The following is a 24404-nucleotide window of genomic DNA, read 5'->3' as shown; positions in this document are numbered from 1 at the left end:
AGATTAGCAGGGTAAATGTGTGGGGTTACGTGAATAGGGCTTTGGTGGGATTGTTGTTGGTACAGACTCGATGGGCCAAATGGCCTCCTTCTGCACTGCAGGGATTCTAACATTGGGAGAATTGCTATGGTTATTTTAATGATGGTGGGTTTCTGACTTTTTGCCTCCCACCATCTTGATATGTTTGCCCGCTGCCAACTCCGCTGTGGGCTGTTTGGGAGAATTCCACCCACTGGGTGGGATTTTCCATGCAATCTGCAGGATCCCCTTCTCCCTCTGTTGTCAACAGAGGTTCGCGTTGAATCTACTCCTTGCTGCCAGGCAACCAGAAGGTCCCGCTGGCGTGAATAGCTGGAAAATTGCAGCCACTGTGTTTTAGTTACCGAAGATTTGCTATCATTAAGTATTTGCACATTCACGGATAATTACTAATGTAGCCCCACTAATTAAACAATTGCTAAAATCTGGGAACACCCAGCAGGTCAGGCAACATCTGTGGAGAAAGAAACAGGGTACATGGGCCGGATTATCTGTCCTTGCCCGTGGCTGGGATTCTCGGGTCCCTATGCAATGAACGTAGATTTGGCTGAGCGCCAATTCTCCATTCTTGCTAGCAATGGGGACAGGACCGGACAGGGCCAGAGACTTAAACAGCCAGAGAACTTTGGCCAACCTTTCAACAGGACCCTGAAATCGTAACTGTGTTTCTTTCACCATAATTTTTTTCCAGCATTTTCTGCTTGCTTCATTTCAGATTTCCAATATCGGCATTTGGATTCTGTGTTATGAATGTCTATTTTTTTGGGTAGATTAATTTTATGTTTTTTTTGGCTTGGCCATCTTTGTCAAAATGCATAAAGCCATAAGCAGTCTAACATCTTTGGAATTATAAATTCTTGAGCTAATAAAAAGCATTGAGAGGTACATTCCATTTTTATATATCTCTTATTTCATCCTTTTTATAAACAAAGCATACAGTGTAAAAGACATCTTCACCGGGTTTAAGCGTTTGGAGTGGATTTTGGAAATTATCATCAGTTCTTATCCCTGAATCCATCTTAGTTTACATTACATTACTTAAGTGGATCCTGGCTTGCTCAGTGAAAAGTAACACTGCTACTGGGTTAAGCATAGCCAACAGACAAGTAAGGCAGGATTTAATGTTACCAATGGGTGTCTTTCTCATGTTTGGAGAAGCAGTAGAGCCCCGTGTCTACAGGGGTTGGTCTGTCAGTATTAAAGGCCCATCATGCAACTAAACGGCCAATGTCAGGCCTTAGGATCCTAGGAACAGAAATATCACCATCCTCCCCACCTCCTTCTCTCAACAATTGCTGGGCAATCAGAGGCTGACATCTCTCCATTGACTTTAAGATCAACTGGAGCTGTGACTCCTGCCAGTAATCTACACAACAGAAGCCGAAGTTTAAATTTAAGCTTATTGATTGCTGTGAATATCCCCTAGTCACCACACTCCGGTGCCTGTTTGGGTACACCAGGGGAGAATTTTGGCATGCCCAAGGCACCCAACCAGTATGTCTTTCAGACTGTGGGAGGAAACCGGAGTGCCCGGAGGAAACCCACGCAGACACAGGGAGAATGTGCGGACTCCACACAAACAGTGACCCAATTGGGGAACTGAACCCTGGTCCCTGGCATTGTGTGACAGTTGTGCTAACCACTGTGCCAGTGTGCTACCTAGGATTGATCGGGAATTCAGTCCATGGGTGAATGAGGCTGGGAGGGGGCAAGCTGCAATGGGGGCACAGGCTGGATAGAGAGTAGGAATCAGGAGAAAGGGCAGGGATTAGTTATCAGTAGGACCCTCCCTTTTCAATGCTGGTCCCTCAACAAGGCACTGAGTGTCTTCGAATGACGGACAGCGCCAACCCTCCCTTCCCTCCCCCAGACACTCCTCACCCACCCCTTCAGAAACACTGCCTTTGGAGCTCTCGGCATGGTGACTCTCTCACTCCCTGCTGGGTGAACACCAGAGGAAGTGGGATAAGACCCTTAAAAGGGCATGAATTGCACCTATGGGCTTCAGTTGGTATCTGGATGGGAAGGCTGTCCATAGATCTCCCCATCCTGGACTTAACTGGGCAGAGATGGGAAGGCAGAGGGGTTCCCACTCAGCACCTTCTGGCCCAATTAAATGCTCCGCTTCAAAACTTATCACCATCAGCACGGACAACATTAAATTCCACCCTTTAATACTGAGCGGAACAATGGAGTCACACAGGAGTGGTACACAAATCCCAACAATAGGGCACACTGCATTAGAGTTGCACAATCTAATGAAAAATATTTATTTTGTGCAGTATACTGAATGAAGATTTCAGGGTTAAACCAAAAAAATTATAATCTTGAGTATTGGTACAACTGAAGAATGACAGCTCCCAAACCCACAACCGTTTCCATCTAGAAGGACAAGGGCAGCAGATACATGGGAACAACACCACCATCAACTTCCCCTCCAAGCCACTCACCATGCCGACCTGCAAATATATCACCGTTCCTTTGCAGTCGCTGGGTCAAAGCCCTGGAATTCCCTCCCCAATGCCACTGTGGGCCAACCCAGAGCATGTGGACTGCAGTAATTCAAGAAGGCAAATCACCACCATCTTCTCAAGGGCAACTAGGGATGGATAATAAATGCTGACTAGCCAGCGACGCCCAAGTCCCATGAATGAATAAAACAAAAAGACCATTTTGAGTTCTTTTTCGTATGTACCAGAGGATGAGACAGTATCCCAGGTATTTTTCCAACTGTCCTGTCACTGGGAGTATGTTTTAGAAATTTAGACATGCACCAGATGTGACTACTGATAGAAATACTCAAAGAAAATCACAGTGGCTTCCATTCAAATGTCGTTTGTGCACAACTGGTCTAAATGCAAAGTTAGAAAATGTATCCAATTGATAGCTACAAACTTCAGCACTTTCTGTTCATAAATAAAATTCTGATATCATGAGCTTAATCTGGATTGCTGATCTCTGCTGCTAATTTGCATTTACAAACAAAGAACAAAGAGAAACACAACACCGGAATAGACTCTTCAGCCTTCCAAGCCTGTGCCAATCATGATGCCCTAACTAACCAAAAGAAAGGAACCTTCTTTCCTTAAAATAACAAAGAAAAGCACACCACATTTAATAATGCATATCATTTATTTTGCTATCATTTCCCAATTGTCTTAGGTAGTAGACAGAAGGCATTAAATTGCACAAGCCTCTGGTTGGGCAGCACAGTGGCACAATGGTTAGCACTGCTGCCTCACAGCCCCACAGATCCAGGTTCAATTCCCAGCTTGGGTCACTGTCTGTGTGAAATCTCCACGTTCTCCCTGTGTCTGTGTGGGTTTCCTCCGGGTGCTCCAGTTTCCTCCCACAGTCTGAAAGACGTGCTGGTTAGATGCATTGGCCGTGCTAAATTCTCCCTCAGTGTACTTGAGCAGGCACCGGAGTGTGATGAGTAGGTGATTCTCACAGTAACTTCATTGCAGGGTTACTGTAAACCTCTTTGTGAAATTAGTAAGTAAATAAACCGAGACTTCCCTGGTGTCCTGGCCATATTTATTTCTCAATCAATGTCAAAAATAAGTAGACTGATCACCATCATATTGCTGTTTATTGGAGCTTGTGGTGTGCTTTCTACACTGCAGCATTGACTAAACTTCAAAAGAATATCAGTGGCTGTAAACCTCCTGTGGACAAGAAAGGTATTATATAAATGCAACTTTTTCTATTTTTTTTTTAACCACCAAATGGATCACAAGCAATTTGCTTTCTCAAAGAGTTCAACTGAAAGCTCAAACTCCAGTTCAGGGCAGAGGGACTGTGATTCAGATTTGCACATGCTTCCAATGTGCTGAACACAACCAAATGATGGCACTTCTTTTTGGGTTGATTTATAATAACAGGAACTAAATTAAAAATGTGGAGAAACATTGAATCAAGTTTTAATCCAACAGAAGTGAAAGCGAATCTCTTGGAAAATGAAGTGCCCAGTACTAAAAAGATTTAAAATTTCACATACAATGTAATATCACTATTAGGCAAAAATATGACTGGAGCAACAAACTAAAATAAAACAAATCTTATTTACACATTTTAAAAATTAATATATTGAAAATAGTTTCTGTGATCTACTTCTCAACATCGCAACACAACGATTGTTCAATGTTCTGTTGTAAAAGCTTCCTTTTAACTTTTAATGCTCCTTGGGTTGAAACAGCATGTAAAAGCTTACTTTTTACCACGTTAATTTTCACTATCTTTGTATAAATGGTGTTAATACAAGAACATGTTGGGAGTCTGGTCAAAGTGATGTTGTGCAGGTACAGTTTCAGATAGCCATTAAGTCCAGTCTATTCCTCTAACAAAAGGAAATGTCTTATCAATGATTTAATGATCAGAAGAAAAGCATTAAGAGCAGACTTATTTTAGCTATTCGAATATAAACGTGAAGACACTGACAAAGACAGTCTACATTTTATTCTTTCGTTATTGCTAGCCACTCAACTTGTTCAACATATTTTCCCCATTGACTGAATCCTTCACTTATCCCAGTAGCTAATTTTTTGTAAAATGGTGACAGTTCTAAGAAATGCTATTCCACAATTATGAGTTGCCTTTACAACATCAAAAAACAGCCACATCATTCCAACTCAAACTGCCAAATTACATTTTATTAATTAATAACATAAGCGCTAAGCTGCACTCTTTGGTACATATCTATCAGGCTGTCAGAGGTGAAATGGTAATTCTCTTCAAACTTCTTTCTGCCCAGGTCACATATTTTAGCCAAGTTTTTAATCAAAGGTATAGACATGAGGCCCTCACACAGGGGCTTTTTTTTAAAACAAATGTCGTTGGCTGTCTCATGCCTTCTTTCTGGAAGAGCTGTCTGTGGTGATGATGGCTGACTTTGCAGAGAAATGTCTGTGGCTTTGGCAGTGTCTTTGATCTTTCTATTCACCACTTGCCAGCTACATGACAGCTGGACTGCTAAGATACACTGTAATTCCGATGAAGTGTTCTCACTTTTTCCCCCTACAAAACAACCTCAGGATATATGAGCAGACAATATATCAGTATTTTCTTTTAAGCGATTAAATAATGCCAAGCTGCGAGCCAGTTAGCACCAGTTCTGAATAGTAAGGATGACTGCTGATTGAAAGTGTGTTTACAGTATAATATTCACATACCAAATTACTAATCTCATAGAATAAGTTGCAATGATTATTACATTGAAATTACATGAAATTTACAGCATAAGGCAGGACATTCAGAACTGGTCTATGCCAGCATTTATACTGTACATAAGCTTCCACTTTTCATCTCAACCTATCAGTAAATGCTTCTTGCTCATGCCTTTATCTAGCATCCCCTTAAATGCAACTATGCTATTCAACTAGTCTTTGTGATAGCCAGTTCCAAATTCTTAGCTTGGTTCATTGCAATGGTAATTTTGATGAATTGGATTTAATCTCATGTATTCAAGGTATCTCATTATTGACTGATACTAAGAATATATTTTAGTAGCTGTTAATGTACGTAAGAAGACAAATGAATTCTGAATAAGTGAGGTTAACAAATGCATCCAGGAAAATAGAAAGAGAAAGACTCGTAGAATGACTCCAAACCCTGCACAACACTACTCTCAAGCACTGTCACTTGGCAACACAACACAACAGAAATTACTTGCCTGTAGATCATAAACATTGTATAAAGTTTCTACTTCTGACAATAACCAGTTTAGATCAGTATAAATATGCGAGATTATTTAAAAACTGAACTTGTCACAAACAACTTTTATTTATATGATGCCTTTAAAATGGTAAGACTTCTTATAGGAAAAACAAGTAAAACTTGGGAAATAACTGGTGCTGGTCCAAACCAGCCTTACATACCCTAAAATAGAACTCCAGATTAAACCATTACTAATCATTTTCAAGCTTTATTGGTTCTTAGATTGTACTTTACAAGAGGCTAATCAGGCAAGTATTGACACAGAGCCAAAGAAAGAAGTATGGGGTAATCATAAATTGATTTTGATTTGATTTGATTTATTATTGTCACATGTATTAGTATGCAGTGAAAAGTATTGTTTCTTGTGCCCTATACAGACAAAACATACCACACATAGAGAAGGAAAGGAGAAGGTGCAGAATGTAATGTTACAGTTATAGCTAGGGTGTAGAGAAAGTTCAGCTTAATATGAGGTATGTCCATTCAAAAGTCTGATGGCAACTGTTGTTCAGTCGATTGGTACGTGACCTCAGACTTTTGTATCTTTTTCCCGATGGGTGAAAGTGGAAAAGAGAATGTCCGGGGTACATGGGATCCTTGATTATGCTGGCTGCTTTTCTGAGGCAGCAGGAAGTGGACTCAGAGTCAATGGATGGGAGGCTGGTTTGAGTGATAGCCTGGGTTCACAACCCTTTGTAGTTTCTTGTGGTCTGGGACAGAACAGAAGCCAAATGAATATTTGAATATAACCAGAAAGAATGCTTTCTATGGTACATCTGTAAAAGTTGGTGAGAGCCGTAGCTGACATGCCAAATTTCCTCAGCCTCCTGAGAAGGTAGTTCTTAACTATAGCATTAGCGTGGAGGTACCAGGACAGATTGTTGGTGATCTGGACACCTGCAAACTTGAAGCTGTTGACCATTTCCATTTCACCACCATTGTTGTAGACAGGTGCATATCTTCCACTGGTTTTCACGATATCTGAAAGTAGAGTGCACCCCAGAAAATGATGCTTGCCAGATTAGAGAAACAACTAAAATCATAGAATAATAGGATTCCTACAGTGCGGAAAGAGGTTATTTCACCCATCAAGCCTACATTGACCACAATTCCATCCAAGCCCTATCCCCACATACTTACCTCACTAATCTCCCTGTCATAAGGGGTTATTTAGTGTGGCCAATCAACTTAACCCCGCAAAACTTTGGATTGTGTGAGGAAACCAGGGCACACAAAGGAAGCCCACGTGGACACGGAGAATATGTATAGTGGCCCGAGGCCGAAATTGAACCTGGGTCCCTGGAGCTGTGAGACAGCTGTGCCAACCACTGTGCCACTATGCTGCCCTTAGTTATTATTATGGTTGCTAGACATTAGAAGATAGTTATGGGTTAAACCGTCTCTTTTAATTCAAAGTAAAATTGAGTAACAGAGAGGGGCATGGGCTCTGATACTAGTTCTGTCCATTGATAAGACAATGTTGCCATGGGGTTCAGAAGGAAAGGCAAATTTTACTGAAACTCAGACGCCAGCTTTTATATCTGGACACATAGAACAAAACTGTTGGTTTTGCTGTGTGCAAACTTACTGATTCAGATATCCTGGACAGAGAGAGAGTGAGTCCCAGAAAAAGAGAGAAATGGAACCAGCAGTTGTTGGTAAATGGCAGGGAGAAAGGTTGTTCTCTGAAAGTGGTTGGGCAATATAAAAGCGGACAGAATCATCCAAGCTTAGTAGTTGCAGTTTGGACCAGATGTGCAAAGCTAATAGTTCTTCGAGTGCAGGCAGTCAAAATAAATGACAGATTAATAGACCTGCATTGTAAACAGAGCAAATAAGAAACTAACTTAATCATTCATCATGTGGAATGTAGGTGAGGGTTAACTTCAGATGAATTGAATTGAACCAGAAACTGTAAGATCGCGTAGTTTGAAAACAGTGGAAGAATCTACAATGGATCTCACAGAATCTTGTGACGAAGAGAACAACCACAAGTTAAACTTGAAAGTATTAGAAAAGTAACCAGAACAAGGGGCTGAGACATCTGCAGTCAAGAGATAATAAATGTAAGTTTTGCCTCTGAGAGTAACTAGCCGAGAAAAATTCAAGATAATTTCCAGAGGACTATAGCACAATTATGACTGTTGCTGATTGAAGTAAATCACTGTAAGCGATTGCAATATCTGAGATAATTCCTGTGATAAGTAAGAAATAAACCTTGCGGCTTAATGTGTGGATAAGTCCAAAGATGTGTGGGTTATTTTGTTTGGCCATGTTAAATTGACCATAGATGCATAGGTTAGAAGGGATTAGTGGGGAAAATATGTACGGATATGTAGGGCCTGGGTGGGATTGTGGTTGGTGCAGGCTCGATGGGCCGAAGGGCCTCTTTCTGTACTGTAGGGTTTCTATGATTTCTATGATTTCTATGATATGAGCTATATTGTTAATTTAATCATATCTACTTGGCCTAATTCATTTGATATGCAATGAAGTTTGTGTTTTGTTAAACTTCTGGCGATTATTCAAACTATTGGTTAAAATTAGGGGCCCGATTTTACCATTTTGATTCTAAGTGTGAATCTGGGAACAATTCAGATCCAATTTGGAAATCTGCTTTCAGGCACCCCCGTACGCACTTAGCCTGACAAAAAAAATCGCGGGTCTGAATTGCTCTGTGGGCAGGGCTTATCACAAAATGATCGGAGCTCTGAACTGCGCATGCGCAATTAGAAAACTTTTGAAAAAAACGTGCCCTTGTCAGATCGCTCCCAGGCCACAAAAAGCACAGAAAGCGGCCTGGGAGCAAAAAATGGGAGTAATGGCCCCCACAGACATCACTGTCCCCCTTCTGCACCCATCCCCCCCACTACCCAGACCAATCATGACCCCCTATCCCCTTTCCCCCCATCAATCACCCACAGAGTGGCAGCAGACCCCCATGCCCCCCACTGTCAGCCCCACCAGAGACCCCCCCCTGCACCCCCCCAACCAGTGAGTGATCTGGCCTCCCCCCCACCCCTCCACCCAGAGCTACATCTTACCCACCTCCCTCTTCCTGCTCCTCCAACCAGAAAAAGTTCTGGCCTCCCCACTCAAGCCCTCCAGAAGTACATCTGACCTCCCTCTCCCTACCCATCCCCCCAGCCCACCAAAGAATGACCAGGCCCGTGTCCCTCCTTCCCCACAACCAAACAACAATTGGGCCTCCTCCCTCCTCCCTCACCCACCTCCCACCAGAGAATGATCTAACCCACCTCCCCCTCCCCATCCCACCCCCCCACCCCCGCCTCCCCGCCGCCCCCACTACCGCTCTGAATTTACCTCTTCAGAAGTTAGAGCACCCGAAACAGACTTTTATTTAGCACGTCCATTCAGCCCAATTCCAGATTGGTGAATGCGATGGTAAAGGTGGAAATACTGGTAAATTTGGGCGGGCGGTTCATTAATTCAATTTAAATGCATGGAAATTGCTGTTGCGCCCGTTTCAGGCATGAATTGGATTGTGGCTATTCCTGGGCCTAGGTAATGTGGGCATCTTCACGGACGCACATTTTCGCACCCAAAAACAGGTGCGACGCAATAGTAAAATCGGGCCCCAGGTGTTTGCATTTCTTTCTAAATGTTAACGTTCTCTAACCAGATTGTAACATAAGCAAGAGTTGTCAAAGCAGATAGCAGCAACACTCAAAGCCGACGATGGAACAAAGGAGAGCGTTAGTCTGAAACCAAAAGACCCCATCTACAATCAATAATGATACCACAGAGCTAAGAGGAAGGATTTGCATTCTTGAATATAAATTAAAACTTCAAAATTACAGAACTATTGCTCTTGCCAGAAAATAACTGGACAAATCTTGTGCTGAGTTGGAAGACGAACAGCAAATAGAATTTAAAGCATTTGTGAACTGACTAGAAAATAGTATTAGGATTTTTTCATCTGATCACTAACTGAACTTTAATGAACTTCTTACAACAGCCAAGGGGTAAAAATAGAAAAATGAACTTTTGTCTAGAAGGAGGCAACGTTAAATCTGCATGTCCTGGAAAAGAGCACTGATAGCAATTAACATAAAGCTAAAAGTAACTCTGCTAACAAACACAAGAACAACTCAAATGTTTGGCTGGTTGAGAATTTCTTTATAGATTTGGATATTAAAAACCTGCAATCTTGGAAGAAAATGGAGCTCAGGAGTTAAATTATGAACTGAATGCATCAAAGGCTATGTTAAAAAGTCAGTACAGTAAAAAGTCTGACAACACCAGGTTTTAGTCCAACCAATTTATTTGATAATAGACTCACAAGCTTTCGGGGTTAGCCCCTTCGTCAGGTGAATGGAGAGTTTAGATCGGTTGGACTAAAACCTGGTGTTGCCAGACTTTTTACTGTGTTTACGCCAGTCCAACGCCGGCATACCCACATCATTAAAAAGTCAACACCCTGATGACAATATTGTGCTGGTAAATTTAACCAAGCCAAGTAAACAAATTTCTAACCCACAAATGGAAAAGCTTTAAAAACTGTGCAAAATAATAAAATCTCATCTGCAAGAGAGTTGGAATTCTAAGAAGTCATGCAAACCAAATTTTATTTCATTGGGATCTGGGTATCCTGGTACATGAATCACCAAAAGGTTGGTCGGCAGGCACAGCAAGCGATTAGGAAAGCAAATGAAATGTTACTAGTTATTGTGAGAGGAATGGAATATAAAATTATGGAAGATATAAACTCTGAATAAGAGTCAGATTGGACTCAAAATATTGGCTGGAAGTCTACCACCTTGTCCTCCCCAGAATCAGGGTGAATGAGGCTCACAGAACAGCATTCTCCATTGGCCTAGGATGGGATCTTACGAGCCTTGGGTGGGTGAGGCTGTAAAGTTCCAACAATTATCTTTGTTTCTCTCTCCACAGATACTGGCAGACCCATTGAGTATTACCAGTGTTTTTGTTTTTATTACAAAAGTAGGGAAGTTTTGCTACAACTTGTAGAGGGCATTGGTGAGACCACATCTGGAATACCTTGTACAGTTTCCATTTTCCTATTTGGAAGGGATGTAATAGAAATAGAACCCATTCGGAGAATGTTCAATTGACTAATTCCTGGGATGAAAGTGATATCTTATGAGGAAATGTGGATAGGTTGGGCCTGTATCCATTTGAGTCTATAAGAATCAGAGATGATCTTATTGAAACGTATAAGATCCTGCAGGAAATTGACTGGGAAGATGCTGAGAAGATGTTTCCCTTTGTGAGAAAGAGTAGAATCAGGGAGCATAATTTCAAAATCAGGTGTCTTCCACTTAAGATAGCTGAATGGCCTATTCCTGCTCCTTGTATGCTTGTATGCTAAAATAAACATGCATGAGCATGTGAATATAAGTATTGTGATGCCCAATAATTATGTCCATGATCTATTTTTAATTTGAAACAAAATGAGTCAAATATAGATTCCTAATTAGCCACAGGTCATGAACAACTAATGCATTGGCAAACAGTCCTAAGAATCCTAAGATATTCTGGAAATATGTTAAGGGGAAGAGGTTAACCAGGGGAAGAGTAAAGCCCCTTAGAGATCAAGGGTGCAACCTGTGCGTGAAGCCGCAGGACATTGGAAGGATGTTAAATGAATACTTCTCATTGGCCTTCATTCAGGAGATGGAGGACATAGGTAGAGAATTCAGGAAAAATGACTATGAGGACATTCTGCATTTTGATATAGGAAGAAACGAGGTAATGGAGGCTTAGAAGTGGACAGATCCCCTGGCCCAGATGAATTGCATCCCAGGCTTCTGTGGCAGGTGAGGGAAGAAATTACAGGGGCTCTGATGCAAGTTTTTAATTCTTCTCTAGCCTTTCTGAAAACTTCTTCCTGCTGCCATCAGAATTTTGAATGGACTTACCATATATTAAGCTGATCTTTCTCCATACCCTAGCTGTAACTGTAACACTATATTCTGCAATCCCTCCTTTCCTTCTTCACTATGTACTCTACGAATCGTGCATTTTGCCTGTATAGTTCGCCAAGGTGGCCCCCTGGGCATGGACACTTTGCCACTAGGGCAGTGCCAGGGGCACAGGCTGGCACTGCCAGGGTGCCCATGCCCAAAGGACACCAGCCACCCACCGCCTGAACCCCTGGGTGCCCCAATTGCCTCCACTTCATTCCGGCAGAGTCTCCCAGTAGTTCCCCAAATGTTGGGAACTACTCTAAACCCGCCGGATTGAAATACTTCTGGCAGGGTGGGAGATTCTATCAGGACCAGCACGTTCCCGATAATGAAATGCAAAATATATTTAAAGTACATTAAAAAAAAGGTTCAAATCACTTACCTCTCTTCCTGCTGGTTTCAAGCGTGGCCTGGACTTCGACTGTTCTCCGGCTCTGGTAGATGCACATGTGTTCTTGATGCATGCGCAAATCCCGGCAAAAGGCCGACGCTAAGCATCTCCTAGTCCAACCCGCCAGAAAAGTTGAGGGTCACGACGGGAGAATCACCCCTCATATTTCACTCAGAGGGTGGTGGGAATGTGGAATGCACTGCCAGGGAAGGTAGCAGGGGCTGGAAAACTGATAGCCTTGAAAAGGTATTGGAATGAGCACTTGTAATATCATAACATTCAAGGATTTGGGGCATGTGCTGGAATAATGGGATTAGTGTGATTTTAGTGGTAGCTATTGTCGGCGCAGACTCAATGGGCCGAAGGGACTTTTCTGTGCTAGATTGTCCAATGACTTGACTCCAGTGGAATGGTAACATAATGGAATGCTGTGTAACTGGTAATTTAGCAACTGGGGCCGTTGATTGGGATGACTTCAAATCCCAACACGAGAGAGTTTACATTCAATGCATGAAGAACGACATCATAGAAGAAAAAGCAGCACTTGATTGATGCCCCATTCACCTCCTTAAATATTCAGTCCCTCTGCAACTGGTACAGAGTGGTTGCAGTGGGGAAGACTTTCCATCCCTGTTTTCAGTGAGCGGGAAGGCCAGGGCGGGTGGAGAATCCAATGGGTGGCCCAAAATGGCTTTTACACTGGCAAGATTTCCCAAAGAAATTGTCCCCATCCTTCCCTGCCAGTGACATAATGGGGTTCCCAGCGTGAAAGATCAGCAATTCTATTGGCATATATTGCCTCTACTTAGTGGGCATCCCTGATGTATATTCCCCTACCCCCGATACCAGCCCCAGTGCATAAGGAAGCCAACCTACCCATTGAGTCTGCACCGACCACAATCCCATCCAGGCACTATCCCCCTAACCTCATACATTTATCCTAGCTAGTCACCCTGACACTTAGGGGCAATTTAGCGTGACCAATCCACCTAATTCACTCATCTTTCGACTGTGCGTGGAAACCCAGAGCACCTGGAGGAAACCCGTGCAGACATGGGAAGAATGTGCAAACTCCACACATTCAGTCACCCGAGACCAGGTTTGAACCCAGGTCCTTGGCACTGTGAGGCAGCAATACCACTGTGCACCTTACAGCAGGAAAACACAGCAAGGTAACTGGTGGGCTGTCCCCCGCTTTCCCTGCCAGAAAAAAAAGTGGAAAAATTCCACTCAGTGTGTAACAAACACAAGTTGTACAATTCCTTCTTCAGCACCTTTCAAAGCCACAACATCTACCCTTCAGAAAGAGAAGGGCGCCAGGAACATTGGAACACCACCACCTACAAGTTCTTCCCCAAGTCACACACCATCCTGATTTGGAAATATATCGCTATTTCTTGATCAGACTCCTGGAACATCTTCCTGAACAGAACAGTGGGTCTACCTACTGCAATGCTAAAAGGCAGCTCGCCACCACCCTCTCCAGGGCAATTAAGCTTGGGTAATAAATACTGGCTTCGTCACCAACACTCAAGTCCCATGAATTAATTAAAACACTGCTTTGTTGTTTGTATAAGCAAACAAATATTGATATTCCAAGAAGATAGCTGGGGATAAATGTTCACACTGGTAAGCATTTGTTTAAAATTGCATCAAAACATTTTAAATTACTGTTGATCCTGTTTAGATTTTTCCATGTTGATGCTATGCTTAGCTCAAACGCATTTCTAAAATTTTAAATTAACAAAATAGGTTTTCAAATCCTCATCTTTATTTTCATATCTTTGTCCATCTTTATTTCAGTAGCTCATCCATTCTAAAAACTCTGTAAGATATCTGTGCTCTTCATTGACCGAGCTTTTGTTCAGCTGTCTGAGTATCTACTTTAGTAGCTCAGTGTCATATTTTGTTTCATAATGCTCATGTGAAAAGCCTTGGAGTATCTTATTGCAGTAAATGCACTCTCTAAGTGCAATTTTCTGTTGTATTTAAAGTCATTGATCCTGAATCTCAACAGAATCATTAATCAATTTAAAATAAATGGTTCAATGCCTCCAATATGAAAGAGGTGAAATAAATTTCAGACAAATACATCCAACAGCATAATTTCAGGACCAGTATGCTTCTCCACAGTGGGTGGGATTTTCTGGCTGCAATCGCCCCGAAACCGAAAAATCCCGCCCATGGTCAATGGGTCCGACTCTCCACCAGTCCCAGGGTAGACGAGGCAGGAAAATTTTGTACTTCATTTTGCTACAATTCTCTTTTCCTCTCTGTTATATCAGCAGCTGTTATGTTCCTTCCTGTGTATGTATGCTGGCAATCTTTCCATAATAACTGAAATTCCTCTAGGCACAGGACTCAATTCTTTAATGTCAAGGACAAACTTTCTCCCACAGTTGAGATAATTAAATGAAAATAAGTCCTTAAACACAACTTGATTCTGCTTCTTTGCTTGTTTCATTTGATTTAAAATACTTATTGTAAGGGTAGGAGATACTTTTGAGAGTCTATTGGTATTTATTGTTACCATTGAAGAATCCAGTTTAGCAGGAGGCAATTAAAGCCCTAAAGTCAAATGTCACAAGTAAAAGTGACGTGCTGGTTGGGCACTAGTGAGATGAGATGGAGAAGGCCAGTCAAGGCAGGATATTCAATTAAGCAATTTTTGTCAGATAGCAGGTCTTCTGGTTCATGTACAACATCCAACAAATCACTGAGCTCATAAATCAACCGAGTTTCCAATCCATTTTACTAGGTAAATACGCAGCACAATTTAAGGAAGATTTTCTGCTACATATTTCCTTTCGGACTACCTCTTCTCAGCACTGAGAATGTTTTTACTCTGGGCATTCACTATGTTTGCCTGAAGAATTCCTTCTACATCAAATACCAGCAGTTGACCTTGATAGGAGACATATCTTTAGTTATTCTTTCCATGGCAAGAACAGTAAACATGAGAAATACTGACCCAGCAATGGCAGGAAGACAGCATTAATTGTGACTGTACTTACACTCTGTGGGCCAATTGCAAAACTAAGCTTGTGCATGTTGGAGCTGATTCCTTCTATCCCAAATCAATGGATACCAGCTTTATTAACACTTTAGCTAGTTTTACCACCAATTTTCATTTTTCCAAATAAAGCATGTTAGCATCATTCAAAACTTTTCACAACTGGCTTTACAAATATTTAGTGCATGGGTCTTATGCTAATACTGCCTGTAAATGATGTGAATGTATCCTGATTATATCCTTATGGATTTGCTGCATCCACCAGGTAATCACAGGTACTGATGGAAAGAGACGGAAGTTGGCACAGTGTTGAAAATGGAGAAGAGCAAATTGAATATCAGGCAATGATGGGCATGAAATTGGATGATGGCACTTTCTAAGCTATTGTTGTGGAACAGATTCATTTTCAAATCGTGCAATCTAAGGACAGAGACATATGTGACTGAGGGAGCATTCAGAAAAATCAGAGTTACACAAGACCATGATGTAAAATAGTGGCACGATGGCATAGTGGTTAGCACAGCTGCCTCACAGCACCAAGGACCCGTGTTCAATCCAGCTTTGGGCGACTGTTTGTGTGGAGTCTCTCTGTGGGTTTCCTCCAGATGCTCTGGTTTCCTCCCACAGTTCAAAAATGTGCAGGTTTGGTAGATTGGTCATGTTAAATTGTCGCTTCGTGTCCCAAGATGTGTAGGTTAGGGAGATTAGCAGGGCAAATATGTGGAGGTACAGGGATAGGGCCTGGGTGCGATGCGCTGTTGGAAAGTCGGTGCAGACTTGATGGGCTGAATGGCCTCCTTCTGCTTTATAGCAGTTCTATGATTCTAGACAGAATATATACCAAGGCCTAAAATGAATGAACGTCTGTGCAAAAGTTTTGAATGAGCTCAACTAAACATTTATGTGGCTTTAATTTAGCATCAGGTCGGCTTGACATCATAAATTGTATCATGCTAAACAGTGGCTAAGGACAAAAAAAATCAGATGCTAAACCCATAAGATTGTTGATTTACAGTAAAGGAGGGGATATCACAACAGCAAATTTCAGGACATTGACCATAAAGTAAAAAATAATTTTTTACTTTATGGGGAGAAAAATATCATGGAGATGATTTTTAATTTAATATGTATCGACTATCAGGATCTAAATGAAGGTTATTAAAATTCTATGGTATTTTATCTCCAAAGAAGTTGCGTGACGCATGAGCAGAATTTAATGCAGGAAGTTTGGAGGTCGGGGACATTTAATCAGGCGGGAGGGTGCAGGCTGCTGCATTCTTGCTTCCACCTAATTCGGTCCAGAATGAGAAGGCTTGTCAATGCACTGATAGGCATCAATATCATGTGGCTTCAACAGCACCGTGAGGCTCCCACCAATTCTTCAGCAGATGGGTGAGACTCCTGTTGCAACTAACTTCACCCCATTATACGCGACTCAGAAATTGACTGGTGATTCTGATACACTTCCTAACAATATAATACAAGCTCCGATTAAAAGAATGCAAGAAAATATGAGAATGACACAAGATCATTTATTCCGTCATAGCCGCTTCCTCCACATTGTATGGCAATCGTCCCCTCATAGAATCATAGAACCCCTACAGTGCAGAAGGAGACCATTCAGCTCATCGAGTCTGAACCGCCCTATTCCCATAACCCCACATACTTACCCTGCTAATCCCTCAACACTAGAGTCAATTTAGCATGGCCAAGCAACATAACCCAAACATCTTTGAACTGTGGGGGGAAATCAGAGCACCCGGAGGAAATTCATGCAGGCATGGGGAGAACGTACAAACTCCACACAGTCACCTGAGGTCAGAATTGAACCCGGGTCCCTGACACTGTGAGGCAGCAGTGCTAACCACTGTGCCACCATGTCACAATCCTTTAAGATTCTACTTAAAAGAATTCTTTCCCATAGGTATCCAGGTTATTTATCAATCACCACCATCCAAATCTGCCTAGTGTACTCAACAGGGAATAACCTTTCTCTTTCATCCCTTTCAAAATGCTGCATGCCCCTACCCACCCCCACCCTCAGTTCGAGCAGGACAGCAGCCATCACGGCAAATATACAAAACAGAGAATGAAAGAAGCAGCCTTTGGACTGTGGCCAGCCTCATGATAACATGGATGTAGTCTCTTGTTCTACACACGTGATGTGTGCATATAAACAGTTCTAAGATCAACAAATAAAAGTTGACGATTTCGAAGAATCATGAGTTGTTTGACAAGCTCATCAAAGAATTTCTCTTTTTGATGGACGATGCACTCCACTTTCAAAAAAAAATTCCACCAATCCATTTTATTGTCGGAATGTTACACAAGATAAGACACGAGCTAGAAAAAGATGAATGGGGAAAGCTGGGATGTCCTGCAAAGCAGGGTCAAGTATGTTTTCACTAATGTCAATGGCTTTTTTCCTGTGTTCATATATTGGAATCGATTCTATTTTAGTTTTTGGAAGGGATGAGGGAATTTTTCTTACAGCTGAAGCTAGTCAGTGAGATATTCCTTGACACGGAATATTTCCTCAAGAAATTATATCGATATCTGTAGTACTGGGATAAATAATTTGTCACAGTGCAACATCCCACTACAAGCTCTCTGAATCACCATATATCAGTGGGGAGGTAATGACCTAGTGGTATTATCGTGAGAATATTAATCCAGAAACTCAACTAATGTTCTGGAAACCAGGGTTCAAATCCTGCCAAGGCAGCTGGTGGAATTTGAATTCAATAAAAAAAAATCTGCAATTAAGAATCTACTGATGACCATGAAACCATTGTTGATTGTCGGAAAAACCCATCTGGTTAATTAATGTTCTTTAGAGAAGGAAATCTGCCATCCTTACCTGGTGTGATCTACATGTCACTCCAGACCCCCAATAATGTGGCCGACTCTTAACTGCCCTTGGAACAAGGGCAACTCAGATGGGCAATAATTGATAGTCTAGCCAGCGATGCTCATGCTCCACTGGGGATTGGGGGTGGTTGTTCTATTTACAACTTTTGTATCAGGATAGCCTTTAAAAAGGACATATCAATATTTAAAATCCCAGGTTGCTGGAGGGGTGGCCTCAATCAGAACCCAACCTGCCAGCAAGACATTGTGGGACTCGCCCTTTGTAGTTTTTTCCAATCAGTTGAAAGCTACAATGGAGAAAGCCACCATTGGGGCCGGTAGCTTCATTGCTATTTTTCCAGCCTGTTGCAACACCCTGCATATTTTAGGGATAAATCCACCTCTTTCTCATGTGTGACTTTTCTCTGATCCCCTGTTGCTGGACAATAGCACAGTTTTTTCTATGCTTCGTAATAGTTTCAATTTCTCGAAACTATTAATCCCTTGGTAACCCATCTCTTCAAGGGTTGTAAAACCTCATTAAAAATGGGTGTTAAAGCAAACAAGTCAAGAAACTCCATCTAAAAAAGGACCCCTAAAATAAAACCAAACCCAGGTTTCACCTTCCTTAATACACAAGTCAAAGAATGACCTATAACTTCCTGGCTTCCAGTGTTGGATTTAGGGGCTAAACCCAGTGATACACTGGAGAATCCCTCTCGCGAGTTCCCAGATAAGGCTTTAAACAGCAATTGCCCAGCAGTGATAACTTATCCTGGGCAAATGTGCTGCACTGGGAACCACCTGACAAAGCGATTTAAAGGACTAACTTTGGATGGTTCTGTCAATGTTACCCTAATAGTTACTCTGAAAGGGTTTGAAGAAATAAAGTGTAACTATCTTAAGCTACCAGATCGGTCCCCACATGGGACACCTGAACTCCCAGGGGATGCCTCCATCCCTGCAGTATTCTCCACCACACTACTTTTGACTGAACCCTCTTACCCAACCCAGATGGACAGCACCAATCTCTCTCTCCACCTGGCCCCCTGACCCGACATCTGCCCCTCCCAACTTAGCCCTCCTGACCCAGGCTCCCCCCACCACCCCCGCCAACCTGACCCCCAATCCTCCATGTACATCCCCCAGTCTCCCAGATGTCCCATCCTCCCACCCCCAATGATTCTGCCCCCCACCGCTGATGATTACCCCCTTCCCCTCCCCCCAGTTGTCTGGTTCCCCCATAACCCCAATATCTAAATTGTACAACTCATTTGAAAGTGTATGATTAATATAAATACAGAAAGGAAACTTTTCCCAATTAGTGCTCGAAACAGAAAACCCACTCTTTTATTAGACATTACTTAAGTTTTAACTTTAAGTTTATGTATTAGTCATAAGTAGGCTTACATTAACACAGTAATGAAACTACTGTGAAAATCCCCTAGTCATCACACTCTGGCACCTGTTCGGGTACACTGAGGGAGAACTTAGCACGGCCAATGCACCTAACCAACACATTATTTTGGACAAATGAAAACATGCTTATGTGGTTAGATGTGCTTTCAACATTTGATTGTCAAGAAATACAGGTATCATCCTGTGCTGCTTATTGCCATATGTAGAACTGTCACACCTTCGAAACCTCCAAAGTTTCTATAAAGAGGAGACATTTTGCAATGCAAGTTTTACACCTTTTGCCAAAGCTGTGATCAATTACTAAATATGTTTGAACATACTTCCAGCATCAATTACATTAGCAGCTCAACGGGCCAGGGAACACTGGCGGGTGCCTTTAGCAAGGTTCGTGACTGGTGTTCAGCCAGTCGTGAGTCTCCCAGCACAATGTTATAGCGCAATCATATGGAAATTTGATTATCATATGGAAATTTGAATTTCTATATGATTCGTGGACCTAGGATGGCATTCTTTGGGCCTATCAGTGTCTCCCCACCCCACCTCTTGTGCCAGAGTGGTTCTCTACAAAAGGGTAATGACTGCGCCTCACTAATGGGAACAGGTGTCCTCACCCCGCTGGTGGGGACAGAGGCCACTGAGGCCAGTCTGTGAGGTTGGAGGCAAGGGGGTGGGTATCCCTTGGGCAGTGCTAGCTGTTACGTGCACCAGTCCCCACTGTGACAGATTGATGCATGCGCTGTGACCCACTCAGTGCTATGCTGCTGACCACTCAGGAGGGAATAGTACCGTTTCCCTACTTACCGGCATGAATCACGCTGAGACACTCCGCATTGCTCAGAGTGTCAGAAATTTGTTTTAGTAAGTAAGCCCAAAAAATGGGTGGGAAATACTCATGTTTTCCCACCAGTTTGGTCCTTAGTTTTATTTTGGGAGAATCCCAGTCCTTATCTGGGAGCTGGTTAGAGACCGTACTTATTCCCTTCCACAAGTTTTCTACCTGATAACTGAAGTGAAGGTAACAAATAAAAATACATTTTCTCAAAACAATTATGAGGACAATCTTTTGATGAAGGTTATTACCTTGTCTTGAACACACATTTCCTCTTTCAGATGCTCAAGAGCTTGATTTTCAACTTGAGAAGTAGTTGATTTTATCTCAATTATAGTGAGCCTTGACATAATGAGCGCGACCCTGAGTTTCTGCTAGATTGATTGGATTTCTTCTCAGCGCAGTTGCCCATTGGGAAAAAAATAGTGCAAAAGATGGTGGAAATTAAGAGAAAATTGTGTTCAGTATAACTTGAGCTTCCATAAAGCTTTTCTGTTGGTTTTAAAAGTATTCCACTCGATGTCGGCCTACTCACAAAGCTGGCCACATCGCCAGGCTGAATTCATCACCAGTGGGGGTTTCCTCTAATTGCAGTCATTTGCAGACCTTTGAGGAGGCTCCAAAACCCAGCTGAAGCTTTTTTTGGCATGAGGACATTAATAAAGTGCATCTTGAAAGGTTCTGGATACTTTAAAACAAATTACTAAGGAGCCCACTACTGTACTCCAAACTAACTGAAACAACTATTTTATATGTTATTTAAAAGCACTTCTCAGTAATTTAAAATCAGGTTCAGAAGGAACATCAGTACGCCATTGTTGTTGGATTTCCAAGAGCTGTTATAGGGTTTGCGTAGTGGCCAGGTATCACCGAAACTTCAGACAATACAAGACTCACAAAAGCTAGGGTCTCAGTTAAAGACATAATTTTATTTGACCAACGATCGTAGGGAGAAATTATAATAGAGTCCTTGGCCTCTCTAGGCATAGAGCAGCCAGACATCTCTAATAAGATCTGGCGTATACAGTTCAAAATAGATCAATTATACAATTTCTTATCAGATACATCTGCCTTTCATTGGTTTTGAATTAATCATCTTCAATATGCCTAAATCAACAACAATACCTGTCATATACTCCAGCCAATTTCACCTTCCCTTCTGGCATAATGGTATTTCATTTGCCTATAAAACCCGGATGTATCTTCCCATTTTGGCTAACTCAATATTCCGTGTTCCTTAGTAACCAGACTAAGTTCAAAGTTAACATTCCCTCAAATTTCCCTCCAGTCAAACTAATACCCGATCCTGTGTCCGGGCATGCATCCATCTTATTTGGAAACTGAATAAGGCAATTCATATACTTGCCATGAGTGTTCCGCCATTAGAAACTCTGCTGATAAAACTTACATCTTTTCAAGGTTTCATTATTCCTTTAGTATGTGCTTCTGCCCAAATACCCTTCACCATCATTCCTTGCAGCAATCTGTCTTTGGCTAAAGTGAACAATAATCTTTATAGGATACACTTATAAAGTAATTTAATACGTTGCAAAATATCAACATATATGTTATCAAATCATCATTACTTATTTAAATTCCTTACTGTGCTTTGTATATATGCAGACTGCTCCCTAGTTAGCTTATAAGTTTGATTTAAAATCATTTATCTTGAAGCTGGTATTCCTGTCAATGTCTTAAATGTCTAAAGATTTAAAATCTCCACTTATCTATTAGGATTTTATCACCAACAGCCATTTAGCTCCTCAAGATTGTCCCGCCATTCAGTGAGATCATTGCTGACCTGCAAACTAATTCCATATACACATCTTTGCCTCATCTCCCTTAATACCTTTGGTTCATGGTGACACAATGATTTAAAATGCTTATTTTTATGAGAAGCCTATTTTGTTAATCAAATATTACTAACTTACCACTGATAAATACCTATCAAGGAGTACATTTTAACACTTTAACATATTCCATAACGTAACATGTTAATGTATTTCTATATCCTGTAAAATACACATTTGGACAACTACCCGGTGTGCTAGATTGTGACAGCTTTTGCAATTGTTGATATGCAAATGACTTTGAGCAGGGGAAAAAAAGCACTGTTCAGGGGAGGTGCTATCTTGGATGCAGTTTGTCCTGGAATTGCAGACAAAATGCTACTCCTGTGAGGATTGTGATCTACTGAATATGCCAGTTTATTTACCACATGCATATTTGGCATGACAGGTCAACACAGCACTGAGACAATGCAGCAGTTTAAGAGGTGTGACATGAAAATCTAAGGCCTCACCAGCCTGTTGAGCAGGTATAAAAATTCCCATTTGAGGAATAGCAAAGTTTCCTCCAGTGACCTGAACTATAGATGACAAACTTCAATGATGATAAACTGGGGAAGGGACTATTAAGGACCATATCAAAAACTCCAAGGTAAATTATGAAGTTTGCCTAGGCCATAATGTTTACATTTGATTTTGAGATTAGGGTAAGCATGAGGTGGTTCACTCCAGGTATGATTTAAGAGACCCAAATTTTATTTAAGAATACAGTTAAAGTATAGCAAAAGGAATTAACGTAACTTCTATCGCTTCTTGGCCTTTTGGCTAAGATCAAGTGTAGTATCGACATGCTGCACTTGGTTGAAGTCATTCAGTTACATTTCAGCTTCATTTGAAGCAATTTTTAAAGCAGCAACTCGGCCTTTTGGCTAAGCTGCAAATGAAATCAAGCCTTGGAGGAGGAGCTACACCTACTCCAATCAGCTTGGATCAAGTAGATCAAGCCTAAGACAGGAGGTGAGAGCCCTGTCTTGTCAGCTTGGATCGGGAATGTCCTAACTTGTTGGGACTCTGAATTGGCTTTAATTTGACTTGATTGGATTGGAATAAAGCTTAAAAAAAAAATTCTATCAATTAAAATATTTAAACATGGCAAAGTGTAATTCTTAACAGCTAACTACTTCTATTGTTCCAATACTCTTCTTCAGAATTTGTTAACAAATAGCAAGTACACTCATGTGATGCTGGATTTTTAGCTTTTCAACACGCCTCGTTGGAGATCCAGCCAGCAGTTTCCAGGGAAGGATATAACCTCAAAATAGCAACCTTCAGAAAAGTAAACCTAGTCTCTGGCATCTCCCAGTCACCAGATTTCAGAAACAGAAAGGGATACCTCTCTCTCTGCAGTTTCAGAGAAAGGTCCACTCTTAGACTGTAGTATTGCTGAGAGACTTATCTGTGATTTCAGTCTCCAACTTCAGAGAGGGCACTGTTCTCTCTTAACTCAAAAGCAACATCTCAGCTTGAATATTCTGTATAAGTCTAGCTTCACCCTGTCACATAACCATACCTGTCAATCAAGCCCTACTCTGTAAAGTCCCAGGGGAAAACACTCAAAAAGTAGAATAGTATTAGTTCAAGTTAAAATAAACATTCTACCAATTAGAAGTAATTATGCTGCTACTGTAACAACACAGGATGCCAATTGTAGACAGAACTGCTCTACAAGTGACTAGAACTGCTATATTAAATCCTGTACTTGATTTAAATACATTCCTTAAAGTCACAGTATCATCACAGGACAATTAATGTTGAATGGTTGGTAATAAAACTATGATTTAAGTATAATTCCCCAATAATCCGTGTCGAGTAACTAGACATAAGTACAGCAGTGTACACCATATGATACACTGCAGGACTTGTTTCTTTCACAGCACCGTCCAAATCCACAACCTCTATCAGCAAGAAGAGCATGGCAAGCAGGCACGGGGGTGAGGGGGGGGTGGTTGTTTGTGTGGGAAATGCAACACAGCAGTTAGCATTACTGCCTCACAGGACCAAGGACCCTGGTTCGATTCCTGGCTTCGGTGACTATGCAGAGTCTGCACATTCTCCCCTTGTCAGCGTGGGTTTCCTTTGGATGCTCCAAATTCCTCCCACAAATCTGAAAGATGTGCTGGTTAGGTGCATTGGCCATGCTAAATTCTCCCTCAGTGTACCCAAACAGGCACCGGCATATGGCGACTAGGGGATTTTACAGTAATTTCATTGAAATCATAGAAATCATACAAATCATAGAAACCCTACAGCACAGGAAGAGGCCATTCGGCCCATCGAGTCTGCACAGACCACAATCCCACCCAGACCCTACCCCCATATCCCTAAATATTTTACCCACTATTCCCTCTAA

The 24404-nt window shown here is 41.7% G+C and overlaps 1 non-coding gene across 1 annotated transcript; it reads left to right on the top strand.

Annotated features, from left to right (window-relative positions):
- The first annotated feature begins 22799 nt into the window (after nt 1–22799).
- On the top strand, nt 22800–22990 carry LOC145356210 (U2 spliceosomal RNA). Its single transcript, XR_013889080.1, has one exon. It is a non-coding gene; the product is annotated as a U2 spliceosomal RNA (small nuclear RNA).
- Nucleotides 22991–24404: the final 1414 nt, after the last annotated feature.

This window comes from Carcharhinus amblyrhynchos, chromosome 20, assembly GCF_965287045.1.
Source record: "Carcharhinus amblyrhynchos chromosome 20, sCarAmb.v2.hapA, whole genome shotgun sequence".
NCBI classification, from domain to species: Eukaryota; Metazoa; Chordata; class Chondrichthyes; order Carcharhiniformes; family Carcharhinidae; genus Carcharhinus; species Carcharhinus amblyrhynchos.
Note: the sequence above shows the minus strand (reverse complement) of the source record. Positions and strands in the feature narration are given on the sequence as shown.